At 36.6% G+C, this 8,597-nt stretch overlaps 1 long non-coding RNA gene across 1 annotated transcript; it reads left to right on the top strand.

The window, feature by feature from the left end:
- Nucleotides 1–283: 283 nt before the first annotated feature.
- LOC130178537 (uncharacterized) lies at nt 284–5,855 on the top strand. The gene is made up of 3 exons (XR_008829179.1): nt 284–321; nt 1,189–1,271; nt 5,731–5,855. It is a non-coding gene; the product is annotated as an uncharacterized LOC130178537 (long non-coding RNA).
- Nucleotides 5,856–8,597: the final 2,742 nt, after the last annotated feature.

The raw sequence follows: 8,597 nt of genomic DNA, 5'->3' as shown, positions 1-8,597 counted from the left end.
TCAATAAAAAAGAAGAAATTCAATTGCAACAGATTGCAGAAGTTATTACTTTCCTAACCTGTAAGCGCGCATCTTCATACCTACATCTGCATGTCTAACTTCATGCTGCTGTAATTTTTCTTGCCATTGGGAGCACAGGTTTAGGTGGAATGTTAGCGTAGCTGGGTTTTGACGCTTCCATCAGTAACACTGTGCCCTCCTTGTCTGCACAGCTTTGAATCACTCTTATGTACTGTATGTATATATACTGTGTTGCAGGTGGCAGTAGAAGTAGACCCCTTGTCCTGATCATGGTGGCTCCCTCAACCATTTTGGACCAAGGTATAATAACAAAACTCTGTAGACAATGCACCTTTGTGTTTTCTTATTGACCCATGTATGTGTTGCTTTTTGCAAGAAGATTATGTCCATTTTTACACCAATGGAAAACATAAACATCAAATCCCATAAGAATGGCGATTCTTCATGTCTGTCCTAAAAGTAAAAGTTTATTTTTATTTTTTTTATTAATCAGTGAAAGGTTACTCTCTTACTTTGAAGCTTTAGTCCATAAGGATGCAACTCATTGTGTCCTTGATTATAGTGGAACTAGGACGAAGCAGGGGGGAAACAATCAAACACAGCTGTCACGTTCATGCTAACTTTGGGTGCTTTGGTGGTATCACATTTTAAGCTTTGGTGATTACTTATCGATGTTTCCTGGCCTCTGCTTTATATTACTTAAAAGATGGGTTCATGGAATAGATGGAACTAATGGAGCTGAACTGATGCAGTCCAGGCTCTGGCCATATTTTTCTTGTGACTTACAAGCACCTATAAGATTTTATACCAAAGGTTGTAGTATGTGGAACACCTCCAAGATATTTAAGTAAAGGCCTGATATACTGTAGTGAAGGCACCTTCCAGCAAATCTAACTCCCCCCTAAAAAAATTGGTTGGTTTAATTTCCAGGCAATGTTCTGGGTTGTATAGTAAGAGCTTGTCTGAATGACCCTCATTATAAAGACAGTTTCCTGTCTGAGCTGCCTTTTTTGTGATGAACTATCATCTCTCCAGAGCACAATGAAAAGATTATATTTCTTGTGATTTATGAAGTTCACACAATAATGTCCTTGCTTAGTTCTTTTTCCATTCATCCATTACAAAATATTACAATTTATCCCTGTATTTTCTTAAATTATTGCTCAGGTCCAGGAAAGTAATTTCCCTTTGATCTGTTGGCTGATCTGATTTTGCTGACAGTGGAAAACCCCAGCGTGCTTCTAGATGAGGTGAGTCATATATAGAATAGGAAACTGTGGCTACTTAAGCAGACAATCTACACACTGTAAAACATTATGCAAGTGGAATGAATATAATCTTTCATTAGCTTAACACAGATATATAGGTTTTGCAACTTCAACTTAATCCAACTTAATTTCTAGTTTTTATTATCAGATCACTTCAGATATACAGTACTTCTAATACAAGTGAGTTATTCTGACTGGAATCTTTTGACTTGAAATGATGGGGAAAATAAATTACCTGAAGTTAACCAAACTCAAATTAAGTTCCTGTTTGCAGACTTCCCAGCATGCATTGTTTGAGAGTTAAAACTCCCTCAGAGACTCTACTTTTTGGTAGTTTGAGGAAAACAGACATGGTGGAATCTTGCTGTCTAATAATGAAAACAATGCTAACCAAACTTTTTTTTTTTGATTTAACATAAAATTTTAGGACAGTCCTTTCATTCATATTTTTAACTTGAAACAAGTTATATTTTATGCATATACTATCCTCACAATTTAGCCTATTTTTACTGCTAGGTGTTGAATCAGCTTTACCTTAAAGGGGTGGAAAATTTGAATTTGGTTTTCTATACATGGTACCTGTAAAGTACGGTGGCCCCGAGGGTCAGAAAGTGATTCACTGCTTTGTCATAGGTTAGGGTGAGGGTCTCTGTATTATTTGCTGTTCTACAGGGATTATTCCTTTTTTTATGAAAGCCCTAGAATATGGAGTATGCTTTTTATATGCTATTTGATAACTTGAATGTTGCAGGTACCTCCCGCCTGCATCACAGGGATATTACACCACAGTGATTGCAAAGGTGTAAATATTTTTAGTGCAAACACGCTTCGGACTGTAATTGTTTAAGCTACATTACAGCCGTACCCGAGCTTTTAAAATGTGTAAGAGCTAGGCGTGGTGTAGAAAATCATCCAGGCCACATATGCATTTCAAGTGACATGAAACAAGGAAATGGACAAATCCCATTTAAAGACATGAATCTCAAATCACAAACTATTTCAGGGTGTGTGGATGGGGTAATTGTTTAGTCATGCGTGTACGTGTGTGTTTATGCAGGTGGGGGCTCCCCTAACATATAAATTCAATCTAGTTTCTGCTGGAACTGGTGTAAAAAATCAACAAATGTCCTCTGTCACAAATAGTTAAGCTCACATTTGAGAACAGGTAGCTACACACTAGGTGAAGAAAAACAGTGAAGGGTGAATTCCACCATGCATGTTTATTGATGATATGCACAGATGAAACTCACTGACATGAATTTGAGGACATAAGACAAGAGACAAAGTTGTGGTTTAGACATATTAACGCCTATATAATACATTCATTTTGCCACTTGCAGTTCTTATTGCTCCACCCGATAAGAGCGTCCTCAAGCAGAGTTAAATGTTAAGAATATGATCTGTATATGAATATCTGCAGTATTTACAGACAGCGAATAATACCAGCTGCTCTCTTGCAGATCAGTCCTGCTGTGATTAATATTGGCACAGCAAGGCTTCAACCCTTCCACCACCACATTAATAACAGGTTCACTCTTTTCATTGATCTCATGATCAGAGGATGCATGTATCTGTGCATTTCTCCTGCATTTATATTTTCTAATTTACATATAGATTAAAATTCACATGGGATGCAGTATTAACGGTAAGATGTTTAAGTACTCAGGCTACTGTTTGGAAACTTGTAATGTGAGGGAATAACTCTCTGATGCGAATATGATAATTATTAGTGTCTCATTAAATTCAACATTTCATCATGTCATCGCATTAAAGTACTAAATCCAATTCCAGCAATGTTACAGGGCTTTTTAATGCACCTGAAATACTAAAGTATATTGATTTGTGAGAATTATTCCATTGAATGGTTTCATGAATTTCAGCCGTACATATCTCACAGCTGCACAGATAACACAATCAGCCAATCAAACTTAACGTCAGGTACAAATAGATTGGTTGTTTTGATTGTGTTCATATCAAATCTCTGAGCGAAAAAAACACATTTAATCTCTCCTTGGTTTAATAGCACAGGTTTTTTTGGGGGGAAAATTTATTGTTTACCTTCTATTCTTTTTTGAGAAAGACCTCAGAAAAACAAGCATACAAGAAACAACTAATTTAAAGTCAGACACTTATAATCAATCAATTAATAAAAACAATTACAATAGTTATTAAAAAATCTGATACTAAAGCTTTAGAATCTCCAAGCAGAATTTAGATCTGTAGACAATTAATTCCACCTACAGTTTGCATAGTACCTGGATCTAGTTCTGCCAAAGAGCATGTGTATGGGGTATCTATGGTTAACAACAGGGGTGGTGTGTTGTAGTTTTACGAGCAGAGAGCAGAGATGAAAGTAGAGATGAGATCATTTCTTGTCAATACAGAAAACACTTTTAAGTATGATTTCTTTCATTTAAGTGTAACAAATGCCTAATTAATGTTCCATCAAAGAGTGTGTTTACATCAACTATTGGTCTCTTGTTGTAATTTAGGTCGATTTCGTTATTATGCAGCGACTCCACCTGAAACTGCCAGTAACAACAAGCCTCATAGCCTCATACCAGTGCACACAAGCTATACCACCAAATGATGTCATTTGGTGTGAGGCTTGTTGTTACTGGCAGTTTCAGGTGGAGTCGCTGCATGATAACGAAATCAGCCCTCTCTGTGCTTCAGTACAGACAAGTCAGTGATGTAACATTAATTGCTTATCAGTGATCGGTCGTTCTACAAAACAAGATAAATACAGTGTTTTTATTCAATATGTCTCATAATAAAGTTAATTCTACCTGCCTGCCAGTTGTCATCAGTGTCCCACAGCTCCACAGTCAGAGCCTCATTGGCTCTGTGAACCTGAACTGTCAGGCAGTGATGACTCCTCGAGCTGTACATGCAAGGTGTTGATGATATGCAGGTCAACTACTATTGATGCTCCGTTGTTTTCTGTTACTGTTATCATTTGGTTATCTGTGACTGACTTCTTTGTTGTTGATAATGTGTTGGGTTTTTACAAGTTTAAAGGCAAAATGCAACGTAAAGCCTTTCAGACAAGACACAATTCTCAGGTTTGTGTGATACGGGACTCTTGCTTGCATTTCATTCCATAATGCTGAATTAAAAAGCTCACTTCATAAATCGATAGTACTTGGCAGACAATTGAAAGCAGTCATTGATTTCTTTTTTGCGGTGTGTGAATTACTTCATCTGAAACAATTTAATATGAGAATCAAAAGCACACTTTGCCATATATGAGATACTGATACTGTCAAAACACAACTCTGCTCTCAGTCTGAATAGTAATAAGCCATAAAATGTATTCGCAGTGGTTCTGTGCAGCTGTAAATTCAGTCTTTTTTTCTTTATTTTTTCGTTTAGCAGCTGTAACCTGAGTTTTTAAGAATAATCTTAAGCAGAGACCAAATGATGGTGTGATGTAAAAAAGTCATGTTCAGTACATTAAACTTTCATGGAACAAGCTGTGAAAGTCAAAGACTGATGCATATTGAGAAGGAAGGTCAGAAAAAAAATACTTGCAACAAGCGTTAAATGAAAGACAGGCTATTCTGTTTTAAAATTTCACTCAAATTCCCACTGGACATTGTTAAGGATTAAAGAAAATATTTCATTTGAAGGTATAATAAATATAGGGAGAGAACGGAAAAAAAGGTATTTAGTGACTGTTTACAATTACAAAACATGCACAAAACAGTTAACACTGTTGGTTGGTTGATGCAGTGGAAATCCAATAAATCTGATTTGAGCCACAAAACCTGTGCAAGGAAAAAGCTTGCTGTGTTCTTTTGCTGTTCAAAGCTCACTGAGCCAATTTTTTTTGCATATTTTTATAGTCAACTGTGTTTCATGTTGATTTTTTTATTATTCTACACTCCAAAAGTGCTCAACAATGTTATAGAAACAATCTGTAACACTGTTAAGTTGATTATGCTGGTTCATAATTCTGGGGTGTTTTGGGTACTATGAACAAACAGATGCGTTGCTCATGCTGGGTCAGAAGCGTTAATGAGAATATGAGATGGAAAAACTCCATGTTGCATTAGCTGTGAAATTTGGCCTAAATCTGTTGCAGCTATAATTGTATGTCCTTCAAACAGCCTGTGTAAAGTTGGCAAACAAATTCAGTCCTCGTGAATTTAAAAACCTGACACATGGGTATTCATCAGCCGCTTTACCATGATAAAATAAAAATAAAAAACTTAAATGTCTCTCTGGCTTACTCAGCATCAAATATGTTACTTTTTCAATTTTAAACAGAATGAACTCATTATGTTTAGCATAGATGTTACACCACTTCATGTCATTACAATAGGCTACACAATCAACACCAGGGCAGAAAAGTCAGAAAGACTGCTTCACAAGTATCAATTGTTAGCATACAATTTAAATTCTAATCCAATATGTGTATTTTGCTCAAATTGTTTAGTTGCTAAGGGTGAGAGAGAGAGAGCTCTGGAGGTCCTGCCAACTCTGCCTCCCACATCCATCTACAAGAGAGGAGGAAACGTCTTCAGATCCACCACTGAGGAGTCCCACAAGTCATTTATTGACATGCAGCCTGTAAGTTTAACTTTAGTTTTACTTCAGTAAGGGTGGATTGTACAGTACAGGTTTGTACTGCTCGATATGTTCGATTGCTATGAAAGTAACTGAATGTTTGAAAGCGAAAAATAACAAACCGTGAGTGTAAAATGAAACCCATAAATGATACAATTTAAATGTAAATGAGAAAATAAAACAGTAAATGAGTGAAAAAATGTGAACAGGGAAAACAACTGTTTTGATCGACCAGGCTTTTTCATTCATGGATCTTCTTTCTCACTTTGCTTTCATGGTCCAATCTTTTACTCTCAGTTCAGTGGTCTTGACGTTGGTTTACATTTACAATTTAATTTTCTCATTTATGGGCTTTGTTTTACATTCACACTATTTTTCCTTTCAAATGTTCTGGCCCTAAATTACCTTCATAGATAACCCTGTAGTGATGACTGGAGTTCAGTAGCCAACTATTTGATTTGGAACTGTTTTTTTTTTTTGACAGCACTTTCTAATACAATATAACACAAAACAACATAAAGATAACTAGAACTATATTACGACAAAACCTTGTTGTAATACAGTAAAGATAAAGCTGGATAATGTAACATCACAAGTTTGTTTATCCTCATTCTATAAAATTCCATCATATGAACAGGGAACCATTTAATGAATAGTCCTTTGTAGCTTCCAATCCATTCCACATTGGGTGGATCTGAGCCCTGGTTATTTCAGCATATCTGCCCATGGCTCTTTTGCTCAGCACATGGCAGTATGAGTGAGAGTGTTATGGAGTAAATGCATTGGTTTACCATAAAAATGACTCTGGGCCAGAGAAAAAGAGAGGATGAAATACAGGGAGGAAAACTTCTGCCAGAGCTGCACTCAACAGACTCGTTGTAAGAATTGTATGAAACATATGAAACATGGAAACATGTGCAGCACTGGTTTAAAGATCAAATATTAGACATTAAGTCACCAAGGCTGGCTTCATTTCTGATTTCACATTAACGGCATTTATCCGATCTAAAGGGGTGAGAAGAGCCTTTCATTTTGCCAGAGGACAGGCTACACCATTACAACCAGAATGGATTGTTCTACTACATGTCTTCGTACTTGCAGCTGTATGCAAAAGAAAGATGGATGTGAAAAGGCGAAACACTGAGGAGTTGCAGAAATGAATGAATGTCTTCCGGGCAAGACTTTACATGGACTCTACTTTATGACAAATACAAGACAGTAATGCATAGCTAGAACAACTTCATGAATACTAACTCGATCCAAAAAAGAACAAAAAAAAAAAACTTAAAATGAAGTCACTGCACCCAGCCAGGACGCAGTCCCACACAACCTGTAAAACAACAGATTTTACACTTTGGCTTTTGTTGTATAGATTAAACAAAGATATAATTTAATTAACAAGCATTATATGTGCTGGTAGTGGTTGTTGTTACATTTGGACAGAGGCAGCTAGCTGTTTCCTCCTGTTTTTCAGTCTTCATGCTAAGCTAACTGTTCGCAACTGTCATTTAACTCCAGGCAAGAAAACAAATAAGTGCATTTCCAAAAATGTGGAACTATTCATTTGATGGTATTTGCTTGAGTAACAAGGTTAACTGATAATTTATTTTCTTTGACACAGACTGCCGTTTGTGTCCCGTGCAAAGCCGATAATCAACATTATTTTTTTTATCCACAGCCCTAACGTTTGTGTTTTTTCATTGTAACCATGATGACAAATGTCACCTGAAGTATTTATTTTAACCCAAACCATAATCTTTTCCTAAACCTAACCAAATAGACTTTTCTGCCTAAACCTAATCAAACCGTGACAGTTCCACAACCATAAGTTTATTATTATGACGACAAAGGGTCGGTTTCACCTGCTGCTGCTACGCTACTATTGGTCAAATCAGAGGTTAGAGAAAAGCAGTCTACGTGGTCATTTAGGTTGGACGACAAGCTGATTTTAACTCATTCATTTTCCTGGGCCTTGCTGCTCTGAGGGATCAGTTTTCTAGTTCATTTTTTCTATTTAATTGTCAAGGGAGAAAGATCTCAGGGTGGGGAGGTGCGAGGGACCGTTCTGCATCCAAAACGATACAGCTGGGAAAAAAAACAAGCTCACCACATGTTCCATTTAGCAGGTGCACTTTGCACAGTTGCTAGGAAATTGTAGATGTTCAAATTTCCATTTTTTTTTTTTTTTTTTTTTTTACATGTACTTTGGCTGAATGCTATCGGTTGATGAAGATCATGCTATCAGATCAAAAGCTCCAGAGCAGCTACTAAATGAAGCTTGTGGTGCGATTATTTTCTCAGCGGTTGTTTGAACTTCAGCATGAAGATTTAGTTTTTATTTCCCTCAACATCATTATCAAAATGTGCTGTAATGAGAAAGTAAATGAGCTGGCACATAAGGTTAACCAATTACTAACATGGTGGTCAGTCGCCCTTCATTTCTAATAGAAATATCCTATTCAACTGTAATATTTTGCAAATAAAACTCTACAAGCAGCCACTGCATGTGCATAAACAGCGCTACCAGTAAAAAACTATTTTTAGGAAAAGCATAATTAATGTTTTGCCCATTCCTCTCTAGTCATGACTATCTACAGGCAGCTGCAGCATTTCCTCACGAGGCAAACTTTGTGTTAAATGCTTATTCTATATTCCCACCAGACCACTTTGATGTCCATGCCATGTTTTATCTTATCGTGGACATTCATTTCTTCCTACCCTCTGTGGCCATCATAA

Source organism: Seriola aureovittata, chromosome 12 (genome assembly GCF_021018895.1).
Source record: "Seriola aureovittata isolate HTS-2021-v1 ecotype China chromosome 12, ASM2101889v1, whole genome shotgun sequence".
Lineage (NCBI taxonomy): Eukaryota > Metazoa > Chordata > Actinopteri > Carangiformes > Carangidae > Seriola > Seriola aureovittata.
The sequence above is the reverse complement of the archived record's forward strand: the minus strand, read 5'-3'. Positions and strand labels throughout refer to the sequence as shown.